General features: G+C 40.6%; 1 protein-coding gene and 1 long non-coding RNA gene across 2 annotated transcripts in view; one reads left to right on the forward strand and one right to left on the reverse strand.

The window, feature by feature from the left end:
- RNF115 (ring finger protein 115) overlaps positions 1-14,902 on the reverse strand; it is a 79,345-nt gene that overhangs the window by 7,826 nt on the left and 56,617 nt on the right.
- On the forward strand, positions 12,696-13,785 carry LOC118498084. The gene is made up of 2 exons (XR_004900615.1): positions 12,696-12,814; positions 13,052-13,785. It is a non-coding gene; the product is annotated as an uncharacterized LOC118498084 (long non-coding RNA).

Below are 14,902 nucleotides of genomic sequence, written 5' to 3' on the forward strand. Positions count from 1 at the left end.
ATTTCCCTGATGATAGTCACCATGCTTTATTACATCCCCATTATTTATTTTATAACTGGAAGTTTATATCTTTACACCCTCCCTTCACTCATTTTTCCCACCCTAACCTCACCCCCTCTGGCAACCTACAATCTGCTCTCTGTAACTTTGAGCTTGTTTTTTTGTGTGAGATCATATGGTATATCTTTTTCTGTCTGACTTATTTCACTTAGCATAATATCCCCCAGGCCCATCCATGTTGTCACCAATGTCAAGATTTCGGTTTTTTTATGGCTAAATAATATTCCATTTGGTACCCCCCTCCCCCATTTTTGTATCCATCCACTGATGGTAACTTAGGTTGTCTCCAAGTCTTTATTATTGTAAATAATACTGTAATGGGGATGAATAACTTTTAGAATCAGTGTATTTGTTTTCTTCAGATAATTATCCAGAAGTGGAATTATTTGGAGCATATGGTAGTTTTACTTTGAATTTTTAAAGGACCCTTCATACTATTTTCCATAGCAACTGCACCAATTTATATTCCTACCAACACTACACAACAGCTGACTCCCAACTCCCTACATCCTTGCCAAAATATGTTATTTCCTATCTTTTTTAGTGCAGCCATTCTAACAGGTATGAGGTGATATTTCACTGCGGTTTTGCTTTGTATTTCCCTGATGATTAGTGATATGGAGCATCTTTTCTATGTATCTGTTGGCTAACTAACTGTATGTCTTTTTGGGAAAATGCCTATTCAAACTTCTTTGCAATTGAGTTGTATACAAGTTCTTTAAAAAAACATTTTATTTATTTTTAGAGAGAGAGGAAGGGAAAAAGAAAAGAGAGAGAAACATCAATGTACAAGAGAAACATTGAAGAGTCACCTCTCAAACTCCCTCAACTGGAGACCTGGCCTACAACCCAGGCACGTGCCCTGACCAGGAATTGGAACCAACCACCTTTTGGTTAGCAGGACGAAGCCCAAAGCACTGAGCCACATCAGTTAGGGCTGTATGAATTCTTTACATATTTTGGATATTAACACCTTATCAAATATGATTTGCAAGTATTTTCACCCATCCAGACTGCCCTTTCATTTTGTTGATGGCTGCCTTTGCTGCGCAGTTTTTTAGTGTCCTGTAGTCCCACCACTTACTTATTTTTGCTTTTGCTACCCTTGCTTTTGGAGTCCAAAAAATCATCACCAAGACCAATGTCAAGAAGCTTACCACCTATATTTTCTTCTAAGAAGTTTATGGTTTAGGCCTTACACTCACGTCTTTAATCCATTATACTTTTTGTATACGATGTAAGACAGTGGTTCAATTTCATTCTTTTGAATGTGACTGTCCAGTTTTCCCAAAGTCATTAATGAAATTGTCCTTTTTTTGGTGTATATTCTTGAGTCCTCTATCATAAATTACATGACCATATATGCATAGGTTTATTTCTGGGCCTTCTCTTCTGGTCCAAAGGCAGCTATGTCTGTTTTGATGGCAAAGCCATACTGTTTTCACTACTTCAGTTTTGTAATATAGTTTGAATTTAGGGAGCTTGATGCTTCCAGCTTTGTTCTTCTTTCTCAAGATCACTTAGGCTATTAGGGTCTTTTGTGGTTCCATACAAATTTTAGGAATGTTTACTCTATTTCTGTGAAAAATACCAATGAAATTTTGATACAGATTACACTGAAATTGTAAATAAAAAACACTTTTAAGTAAACACGATTGTCTTAATGTGTATTAGTAAGAATTTGACAAGTATTACTTATATTGGCAGTAATAGCGGAACGGGAGAGTACTACACCTTCTCCAAGCCACAGGGCAAGAACCACTAATAGTGGGTTGATGTCTTCAGGATGAAAGAGCTGTGGTTTTGTGAAGACCTATGACATGTAGTGGGACTTGTGTCCCTTTCCAAGACCAGCTCTTTCAGCCTGCAGACATCAACCCTTGCCTCTCCCTGTGGGTATGGACTGGTTTGGCAATCTACTGGGTGTCATGATTTCTTCTTACAGCCATTTAGAAAGATCAATGAGGATAACATCAAACCCAGTAAGAAGTCAGGGCTCTGAGAGCCCCTCAGTGGCATACAGCTTGCTCCTTAGCAACAGACTGAAAGCCTTGAGCTAGTTAATATCATGATGGACAAGATCACCAAAGGAACTGGGCTTTTGTGGCTACAACAGTGCATGCAAATCCAGTATGTGACATAACCTTGCTTGCCCTTGTGTTCCTATGGAGTGTAGAGAGCTGGCAGTACTTGCCAGCAGCACACCCTGAGAAAAAGTACATTATACTGGACTACTACTTCTTTTCAAAACTAGACATATCAAATGATTAACAATAAAAAACCATGAGGAAATAATGCACAACAGAAAAAACACGCAGAGGTGATCTAGAAACTGGAGATATAAAAAAGGACTTTACTGACTAGTATGGTTCAGTGGCTTGACTGGCAGCCTGTGAACCAAAGGGTCACTGGTTCAATTCCCAAGCAGGGCACATGCCTGGGTTAGGGGCCAGGTCCCCAGTTAGGGGCATGCCAGAGGCAAACCACACAATGATATTTCTCACCCTCCCTTCCCCATTCTCTAAAAACAAATAAATTAATTAATTAATTAATTAAAAAGGGCTTTATGACTAACATGTTCAAGTAAAGATGGAGAATTTCACCCAAGAATCTGAATCCATAGTGGCAATCAAATAGACATTTTAGTAAAAGGAGAAAAATTTATACAATCTGAAGAGAAATCAGAGTATCAAATAGACATTTTAAAAATGAAAAATGTATCTGAAAAAGAAAGTCATTAGATACAAGAATTGTTCAGTGCATTTTGGTTTATAATGATGACATGATGTCAATCATTAGGAATTGTTTACATTAATTACTATACATAGAATTCTACTCTTGTATTTAAATGTGACAGATCTAGCAGGTCTATAAGCAAGACATGGAAAGAAGGACAAACCTATATTGTTATATGAAGGAAAATTAGATTTATAAACATTTAGATACTAAATATTAAATACTGTCCCTGACCTTCTGGAACTATACGAAAATTACAAGTATAAACAGGTACATAAAATGAACTCTTAATTTTCCATATAACCACAGCAAAAAAAATTAACATATTTTACTATTACAGTTGTCCCTTTTTTTTCTCTTTATTCCCCTTTATTGTACCTTTATTCCCCTCCACCCTGCACCGACCCCTCCAACCAGCATTCCCCGTCCCTTAGTTCATGTCCGTGGCTCATACATACAAGTTCTTTGGCTTCTACGCTGCCTATACTACTCTTAACATCCCCCTGCCTATTCTGTATCTACCATTTATGCTTCTATTCCCCGTACCTTTTCCCCCATTCTCTCCCCTCCCCTCCGCACTACTAACCCTCCATGTGATCTCTGTTTCTGTGAATCTGTTCCTGTTCTAGTACTTTGCTTAGTTCGTTTTTGTTTTGTTTTTTTTTAGGTTCAGTTGTTAATAGTTGTGAGCTTGTTGTCATTTTACTGTTCACAGTTTGGTCTTCTTCTTTTTCTTACATAAGTCCCTTAACATTTCATAGAATAATGGCTGGGTGATGATGAACTCCTTTAACTTGACCTTATCTGGGAAGCACTTTATCTGCCTTTCCATTCTAAATGAAAGCTTTACTGGATAGAGCCATCTTGGATGTAGGTCCTTGCATTTCAGGACTTCAAATACTTCTTTCCAGTCCCTCCCTGCCTCTAAGGTTTCTTGGGAGAAACCAGCTGATAGTCTTATGGGAACTCCTTTGCAGGTAACTCTCTACTTTTCTCTTGCTGCTTTTAAGATTCTCTCCTTATCTTTAATCTTGGTAATTTAATGATGATGTGTCCTGGTGTGTGCTTCCTGGGTCCAACTTCTTTGGGACTCCTGAACTTCCTGGACTTCCTGGAAGTCTATTTCCTTCGCCAGATTTGGGAGTCTCTTTCCTTTGCTAGATTCTCCGTCATTACTTTTTCAATAAGTTATCAATTTCTTGCTCTTGTTCTTCTCCTTCTGACACCCCTATGATTCGGACATAGGAATGTTTAAAGTTGTCCTGGAGGCTCCTAAGCCTCTCCTTGTTTTTGTGTGTGTGTGTTTTGGGGGGTTTTTTTGAGTTCTTGTTTGTTCATTTTGTTCTAGTTGAATGTTTACTTCCTTCTGCTCCAAATTGTTGATTTGAGTTCCAGTTTCCTTCCCTTCACTGTTGGTCCCCTGTGTGTTTTTTTTTATATGACTTTGAACAGCCTATACTTTTTCTTCTATTTGCGACCATCCTCAACCATCTCTGTGAACATCGAGATTACCAGTGTTTTCAACTGTGCATCTGACAGGTTGGCTACCTCTTCATCGCTTAGCTCTGTTTTTGGAGCTTTCATCTATCCTTTCATTTGGGCCATAATTTTTGTCTCAGCACGCCTGTTAATGCTGTAAGAGGTGGGCCTTAGGTATTTTCCAGGGTGGGGCAACTAACGTTGCTGTGTTGTGGCACTCTATGTAGGGGAGGAGTCCAAGAGGGAACAATGTTTGCTCAGTTCTCTACTGGCTTCCCTGCTACCCACAAGCAAATTGAGCCCTTCTGGTGCTGATTCCTGTGTGGGTGGGTTTGTGTATGTTCTAGCACCCCTTGGGTCTCTCCAACGAACTCTCTTGTGAGGCTGGGAGTTTCACATACCACCACATACCCCACAGGTTTTTACAGCCAGAGGTTTTGAAGCTTTATTTCCCCACACTGGAACCCTGGGTTGCACAGTCCATCTTGCTCTCCAGTTGTTCCTCCCAGTTTATCCACACACAAATGTGGGACCACCCGCTATGCAGTTGCTGCTCCACCCTCCCAGTTCCAATTGCTGCCTTGCCACAAGTCCTCTCGCCCTGCCTGCCTATCTCTGCCCCTCCTACCAGTCTGAATGAATGTTTCTCTTTTAATCCCTTGGTTGTTCTATTTCCATACAGTTTGATTTTCTGGCAGTTTGGTTATTTTTTTGTTTTAAATTGTTGTTTTCTTTTGATTGTACAAGGAGGCAAAGTGTACCTGCCTATGCCTTCATCTGGGCCAGAAGTTTCAGAGCAAAAAAACTTTAATACATTTTCTTTTCTTTTTTTTTAAGATTGTATTTATTTATTTTTAGAGAGGGAAGGGAGGAGAAAGAGAGAGAAACATTAATGTGCGGTTGCTGGGGGCCATGGCCTGCAACCCAGGCATAGGCCCTGACTGGAATCGAACCTGCGATGCTTTGGTTCACAGCCCCACGCTCAATCCACTGAGCTATGCCAGCCAGGGCCATACATTTTCAATCTCTACTGGTTGGCTATTATTTCCTAAGTGTGTACTGGAATGAAAGTATCGACAGTGTTCTCAAAGGCAGATATACTGCCATGAGGTGATTTTACATAACAGGGATATTAAAGAAAACAAATCCAATGGTTACACATTTGTTTTAATTCAAAGGCAAGGACAATTTCTTATGTCAAAGTCAGAGAGCAAGAAGATGGTATCAATTTGCAGAGTTAGAGAACCCAGAATGTCAAGACCTCCCCACAATAGTCAATGGCCTGAAGAAATTAACAGTAACATTTATGCCCAGGACCCATCCCTCCAACGTTACTTTGGTAATACGTGAATCCTGGGTGAAAAAAAAATGGAAAATTGAGAATACCAGAAGTTACATTTACAAAAAAATGTATAGGCCTCCAGTCAAGATGGTGGCACAGGTATTCAAACAGGGTATTCAAAACCTCCCACAACAGCATCAAAATTTTACAACTACAGAATCACCATTATTCAGAACTACTTGAAACATATCTGAACAGAAGTCCTATAATTAAGAATATAAAGAAGCTACATAGAGACTGGCTGGAAAGGGGGAGACAATGAATGAGCTGGTCACACACCTACATGTAGTTTAATACCGGGAGGGAGCTCTGAGCTGCAGAGGTCCCTTCTGAGAAGCCTGGGGTCCTAGCTGAACAGCATATCCCCATAACTTCTGACTATGAAACCCAGTGAGTATTGTGGCTGAATCAGATATAAGGGCTACTGGAGTCTTAAGCTGCCCTTTAAAGGGCCCACACAGGGACTTACTTGGACTTACTCCCTCTGATTTCCAGTGCCGAGACAACAGCTTGAAAGACACCAGGGACATATGGGGAGGAAATGAATTGTCATCAGGCTGAGAGCTGGATGAGCACCTTTCTCAGAGACAGGAATGTGGAAGAAGCCATTGTTTCTTTGCTCAGCCTTCCCCCCACAGAGCTGGCAGACAGGTACAATATCTGCATTTCCATCAACCTGGCTAACACTGTTTGTCCAACCCTGGTGATTCCCTGAGACCTTCCCCACCCAATTTGCAGCCCACCCAAGTGGTTTCCAGTGCCTTTCCATATACACACCCTACCTTGGCTCATGCTGCAAACATTCCTAAAAGTTCTCAAACAAGCAGCATCTGGCCTCTGTATACCCTGTACCTTTTGCTAAGTGAGGCCCAGATATGGCACTAAAGGCAGCCAGGCTTTAGCTTGTAGGTTGGCCTCTGCCAGGTACCTCCAAGCACAGCATAGGTAGTAGCTATCTGCAGACTGCTGTGCAGCTCATGCCTAAGGGCCCCGAGCAGGGCATATGCAGCTGCTGACCTTCTCCCAGGAAACCCCAGAGCCATAAAACCCAGTAGACAGTTTCATACAACACCGAAGCACCACCCAAACATCTCCACGTGCAACAGGCTCAAGGGACAAACTAACAGGGTGCCAGAGCACAACTAAAGTAACAGTCCCATAGGGTCAGCCCTTATGCTCCAGTGTGCTCTCAGTTAATCCAAGCAACCCACTGGCCTAGTGATAAATCCCTACCATTACGTGCCAACAGCAATCAAGGCTCAACTACAACAGAAGGGTACACACAGCTCACAAGAAGCGGGAGGGAACAAGGGAAGGGGGAAAGGACCTGGAGTGCCAAGCTCAGATGATTGGGGAGGCTGCAACACTGGGCCCTACAGGACATCTACAACACAAAGCCATTTATACAGCGACTGGGAGATGTAGCAGCTCTACTTAATACATAGAAACAAACACAGAGAGGCAGTAAAAATGAGGAAACAGAGAAGCATGTCCCAAATGGGGGGAAAAGAAAAAAGAACAATACTCTGGGGAAAAAGAACTAAACAAAAAGGAGATAAGCAATCTACCAAATACACAGTTCAAAACACTGGTTATAAGAATGCTGAATGAACTTAGGAGAAGAATAGAGGAACTTACTGAGAACTTCAACAAGAGACAGGAAACATAAAAATGTAGACAGAAAACATAGAAAAGAATCAGTCAGAAATGAAGAATATACACTAACTGAAATGAAAACTGCATTACAGGGAATCAACAGTAGAGATGAAGCAAAGACTCAAACCTGCAATCTGGCAGAGGAGGAAACATAAATCACCAAATCAGAACAGCAAAAATAAAAAAGAATCCAAAATATGAGGATAATGTAAGAAGCCTCTGGAACAACATCAAATGTACCAACATTCACATCAAGAGAATGCTGGCAGGAGAAAAGAAAGAGCAAGGAACTGAAAACCTACATCAAAAAATAATAAAACCTTCCCTAACCTGGTGAAGGACACAAACGTACAAATCCAGGAGGCACAGAGTCTCAAAACAAAACAAAAAAATGAACCCAGAGGCCCGTACCCAAGACATATCATAATTAAAATGCCAAAGGTTAAAGACAACAAGAGAATCTTAAAAGCAGGGAGAGAATATGCCCTAGCTGGTCAGTGGATTGCATGCCGGCCTGTGAACCAAAGGGTTGCTGATTCAATTCCTAGTCAGGGCACATGCCTAGGTTGCGGGCCAAGTCCCTGGTTGGAGGAACTTGAGGGGCAACCACACACTGATGATTCTCTACCTCTCTTTTTCCCTCCCACTCTCTCTAAAAGTAAATAAATTTTAAAGATTTATTTACGTTTTTTAAAAAAGCAGCTAGAGAAGAGTAGTTAGTTACCTGCAAGGGAGCTTCCATAAAAATGATTTCTAAAGAGAAACATTTTAGGCCAGAAAGGGATTGATATGAAATGTTTCAAGTGATGGAAAGCAAGCACTTAAAACCAAGATTACTCTACCCAGCAAAACTTGGCCTTTCTGGGTTTTTTTTAGGTTAATTTTTATAGTTGTGAGTTTATTGTCATTTTACTGTTCACAGTTTTTTATCTTCTTCAATTTCTTAGATAAGTCCCTTTAACATTTCATAAAATAAAAGCTTGGTGATGATGAACTCCTTTAACTTGACCTTATCTTGGAAGCACTTTATCTGCCCTTCCATTCTAAATGATAGCTTTGCTGGATAGAGTCATCTTGGATGTAGGTCCTTGCCTTTCAGGACTTGGAATACTTCTTTCCAGTCCCTCCCTGCCTCTAAGGTTTCTTTTGAGAAAACAGCTGACAGTCTTATGGCACTCCTTTATAGGTAACTCTCTCCTTTTCTCTTGCTGCTTTTAAGATTCTCTCCTTATCTTTCATCTTGGCTAATGTAATTATGATGTGCCTTGGTGTGTTTCTCTTTGGTTCCAACTTCTTTGGGACTCCCTGAGTTTCCTGGACTTCCTGGAAGTCTATTTCCTTTGCCAGACTGGGGAAGTTTTCCTTCATTATTTGTCCAAATAAGTTTCAATTTCTTCCTCTTGTTCTTCTCCTTCTGGTACCCCTATAATTTGAATATTGGAAAGTTTCAGGTTGTCCCAGAGGTTCCTAAGCCTCTCTTCATTTTTTCAAATTCTTGTTTCTTCATTCTGTTCCCATTGGATGTTTATTTCTTCCTTTTGTTCCAAATTGTTGATTTGAGTCCTGGTTTCCTTCCTGTCAGTGTTGGTTCCCTGAATATTTTGCTATTTTTCACTTTGGGTATCTTTCATTTGTTATTTCATTTTGTAACCAAGATCAATCAGTTCTGTGAGCATTTTGATTACCAGGGCTTTAAATTCTCTATCAGATAGGTTGGCTATGTTCTCATCACTTAACTCTCTTTCTGATGTTTTGCTCTGTTCTTTCATTTATGCCCTATTTTTTTGTCTCAGCACACCTGTTAGTTGTAGGGCGGCAGGGCTCTAGGTATTCACCCCAGCAGCACGACTGTCATTCCTGCGCTACAGCACTGTCTGTCGGGGAGGAGCCAAGAAGGGAACACTGCAGCTCCCCTGCTAGCTCTAGCCCCACTTTCCAACAAATCCTCGTGTGAGACTATGAGTTTCTCCCACTGTGACAACCGCTGCAGTAGTCCACAGTCAGCTCTGAGTCTCAGTTTCCCTCTCAGCCAGCCCCACCCCCATGATCCACTGTCTTCCCACGGGTTCTCTCCATCTGCCTGTCTTACCAGTCTGGTTAGTCTGGTTGACTGTTTCTTTAATTTCTTGGTTGTTGGAGTGCAGTTTGATTTCCTGGCACTTCTGGTTGTGTATTGATTTTAGATTGGTTGTTATCCTCCTTTTGGTTGTGCAAGGAAACGATGGGTTTCTACCTATACATCTATCATGGCCAGACTCTACCCAGCAAAACTTTCATTCAGGATCTAAGGACAGATACAGAGCTTTCTAGACAAGAAAAAACCGCCCTAGGTGGTATGGCTCAGTAGGCTGAGTGCCGGCCTGCAAACCGAAATGCCACCAGTTGAATTCCCAGTCAGGGTACATGCCTGGGTTGTAGGCTGGGTCCCCTGTGGGGGGCACATGAGAGGCAACCACACATTGATGTTTTTCTCCCTCTCTTTCTGCCTTTCTCCTCTCTCTGGAAAAATAAAATATTTAAAATGAAAAAAAAAACTAAAGAAGTACCTTATATGTGCTGTCTACAAGAGACTCAAGTCAGATAGACACATAGACTGAAAACAGATGGAAAAAGATATTTCATGAAAATGGAAATGAAAAATTAAAAAGCTGGGGTAGCAATACTTCTACCAGGCAACATAGGCTTTAAAACAAAGGCTATAACAAGAGTCAAGAAGGACCCAACAATTCCAGTTTTAGGTATTTATCCAAAGAAACCTGAAACACTAAATTGGAAAGGCATATACTTCCATGTGTTCACTGCAGTATTTATGATAGCCAACATATGAAAGCAACCTAAGTGTCCATTGATAAATATTGATATGATTCAGCCATAATAAATGAAATCTTGCCACCTGCAACAACATGGATGGACCTGGAGGGGTACTGTGCTAAGTGAAATAAGTCAGACAGAGAAGGACAAATGCCAGATGATTTCACTTATATGTGAATTCTAAAAACCAAAAAACCATCAACCAAAACAGAAACATACCCATAGATACAGAGAAAATTTTGACAGTTGCCAAATGGGAGTGGGGATTGGGGGATGGGTGAAAAAGATGAAAGGATTTGGAAGTATTAGTTGGCAATTACAGAATAGTCATGAGGATGTGAAGTACTACATAGGGAATGTAATCAATAATACTGTAATAACTGTATGATGTCAGATGGGTACTTGATTTAAAGGGGTGATCATTTTATAAGTTGCATAATGTCTAATCATTAAGTTGTACAATTAAAACTGATATAATATTGTATGTCAACTGTAATTAAAAAGTAAAAATGTATGTTTTAAATATATTTTATTGATTATGCTATTACAGTTGTCCCATTTCCCTTTCACTCCCCTCCATCCTGTACATCCCGACCCACCCGAATTCTGCCTCTTTAGTTCATGTCCCTGTGTCATCCTTAACAACTTCTTTAGCTTCTACATTTCCCATACTATTTGTACCCTCCCTTTATCTATTTTCTACCTGCCATCTATACCATTTATTCTCTGTAACTTTTGCCTTCTCTCCTCCTCCCACTCCCCTATTGCTAACTGTCCATGTCATCTCCTCTTCTGTGGTTCTGTCCCTGTTCTAGTTGTTTCCTTAGATTGTTTTTGTTTTTGTTTTAGGTGTGGTTGTTAATAATTGTGAGTTTGCTGTCCTTTTACTGTACATGTTTTTTATCTTCTTTTTCTTAGATAAGTCCCTTTAACATTTCATAAGACAAGGGCTTGGTGATGATGAACTCCTTTAACTTGACCTTATCTTGGAAGCACTTGATCTGCCCTTCCATTCTAAATGAAAGCTTTGCTGGATAGAGCAATCTGGGATGTAGGTCTTTGCCATTCATGACTTGGAATACTTCTTTCCAGCCCCTTCTTGCCTGCAAGGTCTCTTTTGAGAAATCAGCTGACAGTCTCATGGGAACTCCTTTGTAGGCTATTGTCTCCTTATCTCTTGCTGCTTTTAGGATTCTCTCCTTCATTTTTATTTTGGCTAATGTAATTATGATGTGCCTTAATGTGTTCTTCCTTGGGTCCAACTTCTTTGGGACTCTGAGCTTCCTGGACTTCCTAGAAGTCTATTTCCTTTGCCAGGCTAGGGAAGTTCTCCTTTATTATTTGTTCAAATAACTTTTCCACTTGTTGCTGTTCCTCTTCTCCTTCTGCTATCCCTATAATTTGGATGTTGGAACATTTAAAGATGTCCTGGAGGTTCCTAAGCCTCTCCTCATTTTTTTGAATTCTTGTTTCTTCCTTCTTTCCTGTTTGGGTGTTTCTTTCTCCCTTCTGGTCCACTCCATTGGTCTGAGTGCCAGTCTCCTGACCATCACTATTGGTTTCCTGTATATTATCCTTTATTTCACTTAGTTTAGCCTTCATTTTTTCATCTAATTTGCTACCAAATTCAACCAGTTCTGTGAGCATCCTGATCACCAGTGCTTTGAACTGTGCATCTGATAGGTTGGCGACCTCTTCGTCACTTAGTTGTATTTTTTCTGGAGCTTTGATCTGTTCTTTCATTTGGGCCATTTTTTTAGTTTTGAGGAGTCTGTACATACAAGGGGCAGAGCCTTAGGTGTTTACCTGAGTGGAGCAACCCAGTCCCTTGGTTGTGATGCTTATGTGGGGGAGGGGTCTGAGAGGGAACAATGGTGCTTGCTCTACTCTCTGCTGGATTCCAGTCATTTGCACTGCTTCCCCCAAGCAAACTGGGCCCCTCTGATGCTGATTGCCAGGTGGATAGGTTTGTGTACATTCTAGGATCCTGTGGGTCTCTCCAACGCACTCTCCTGTGAGGCTGGGAGTCTCTCCTGGAACCTCAACCCCCACGGGTATTTTCAATTGGTGTTTTGAGACTTTATTCGCCCACACTGGAACCCTGGGTTGCCTGGTCTGTCTTGCTCTCCAATTTCGCCTGCTTTATCTGCACGCGAATGTGGGACCACCCAGTCCAACAGCCGCCTTGTGTACCGCACCCCACTCCACAATCCACCACCTTGCTGGGTCTGCCCACTGCCACTTTGTGTACCCCGGGGTCCACCAGCCACTGCTGTGCCATGCATGAGTCCTCTCTACCTGGCCACCCAACACTGCCCCTCCTACCAGTCTGGATGAATGTTTCTTTTTTAATTCCTTGGTTGTCAGACTTCCATACAGTTCAATTTTCTGTCAGAACTGGTTGTTTTTTTGTTTCTAAATACTTGTTGTCCTAATATTAGTTGTGCAAGGAGGCACAGTGTGTCTACCTATGCCTCCATCTTGGCAGGAAGTCCAATAAAAATGTATTTTTTAAAAGAAAGGAAATGCATAAATTTGCTACCATTTTTACATAGTGGAGACATAGTGGAATTATTTAATTCATTCAGTTAGTAGTACTATATGCAAGGAATTTTGTTGGACTCCGGAGGAATAATAATCCCTGCCTTCCTATAACTTCCAGTCCCAGTGGGGAAGACAGAAAGATATTAAATAAGTGTCCAAAAAATAAAACTGCTTCTGTGACTATGAGTTAAAAAAAGTACACAGAGCTCTGTGAGGAACTGGGGACTAAGTGTATCAGAAAAGGTAAGATCCTTACCTTCTCAGAAAAGGTAAGATCCAAGGGGTAAGTAGGCCTAAGAAAGGGGTGAAGGGTTACAGCTAGAGGCAAAACACTTTAACAATTCAGACAGAGAAAACTAAAATGTGCAAAGGCCCCAAAGCAACCATGGGAGACTAAAAGGCCAGTATGAACAGAATGGAGAGAGCAAAGGAAAAGAGGTGTGAAATGAAGCTGGAAAAAGTAGGTAGCAGGCTATTAGGAAATGAAAGGGACTTTGATTTGATCAGTGTTTATCTCAAAATTTTTTTGTTTTGTTTTTAAAATTGATTAATATTGCTTGATTTTTAACTATTAATTTTATGGTTACTTTCTACTAATGACAAATGTTTCTTCCACTGACATAAACTGTAAGAGTTAAAATATATATTCAGGTGCGAAAAACAGGTATCTGACTAAAAATGATTTAAACTGCAAGGACATTTATTTACCTCAATTAACAATTAGTCTGAAGACAAACAGTACCAAGTTTGGTATAGCAACTCAATGAAGGATGTCTGCCAATCTCAGCATACAGCATATCAGCCATGTCTCCTATACATGGTTGTAAGGTGGCCTGCAGCAGCTCTAAGAATGACATCCTTATACAGGAAATAAAGAGCTGGAACTCTCCTCAGAAGAAGAAAACAGAAGAAAAATTTTCTCAGAGGTGCTTCCAGCAGACCCTTTAGGTCCCACTGTGAGAAAAGGGTTATACTCCTCTGCCTGACCTGTCAAAGAGCCTTAGAAAGTAATGCCTGGCATTTTTCTGATCCTCTAGCAGAACATGGTATCTACTTGGCAAGAAGATAAGTGGGGAAGGTGGGAGAAGCTACTAAACAGTCAGTATGTTTCTTGTACGCATAATAATATGAAGCTTCTTTTCATAGTACATTTAAGGTAAAACAAAAAAAAACAGGTAGGTTTATTTAATGAAAACATTAAATAATAACGTTGATAGGGAAAAAATCATCAAGATAGTACTTAAATGTCTAAAATGTAAAAAACACTTGACTTTACAGCCCAAATCACTGAGTTCATAGCACCCATCAAACAAAAGGTGGTAGTGGGGGTGCCCAGGGTTAATACATTTTACAAGTGATAAGATCAAATCTTCAGAAGATTCCTGAAACATTGTTTAATATAAAATGAATGTTAACCTTAAAGTACAATTAATCTGAAATAACATGAGAGTTATTCTATTAGCTGCAACAGCTAATAAAATACCTAGTTAGCAGACACTGGGTGGCTGACCCCAAATCCATTCTCAACACCCTTCTCCCCTGCTACCTACTACCACAAAGAGCAGAAGAGCTAAATACATACTCTCTCAGCTTTTTTTTTTTTACAGTTGGGGTTGGGGAGAATGTGACAAAGTACCCAGTGAGTAGAATTTTCCTGACAGATGACACAGGAGGGAGTGGGGCAGAGACAAAGATTTTCCTTTCCTTTCTTTAAAAAAAGGAGGAGGGAGCTCTGGCTGGTGTTGCTTAATGGAATGAGCACCAACCTGTGAACCAAAGGGTCACTGGTTTGATTCCCAGTTAGGGAATATGCCTGGGTTGCAGGCCAGGTCCCCAGTAGCAGGTGTGTGAAAGGCAACCACACACTGATGTTTCTTTCCCTCTCTTTCTCCCTCCCTTCCCCTCTAAAAATAAACTTTTAAAATCTTCTTAAAAATGAGGAGGGAGAGCGGGGACAAATAAGCTGGTGCTATATCTTTCCCTTTTCTTCTTGCCTGAGACCCTATAGCAATAAGCATAAGGGAGAGACTAAGAGAATCATGGAAATCCAACACTAACACAGTTGAGAGAGTGAACTCACTAACCTGCTGCCACCTACCTATAGATTTGTTCAGTCCAACAAAAATATTCTTGTTTAAAAGGCAGCTTACGTCTTTCTCCCACTCTGCTATTACTCAAAGGGATAATGTTGTAATAGGCTAGACCACAATTTCCCATGGAATAAAAAGGCAAAGCAACCAAGGAGTACTCATTCAAGCTAGTATGTTCACACTG

This window comes from Phyllostomus discolor, chromosome 14 (genome assembly GCF_004126475.2).
Source record: "Phyllostomus discolor isolate MPI-MPIP mPhyDis1 chromosome 14, mPhyDis1.pri.v3, whole genome shotgun sequence".
Taxonomy (NCBI): Eukaryota; Metazoa; Chordata; class Mammalia; order Chiroptera; family Phyllostomidae; genus Phyllostomus; species Phyllostomus discolor.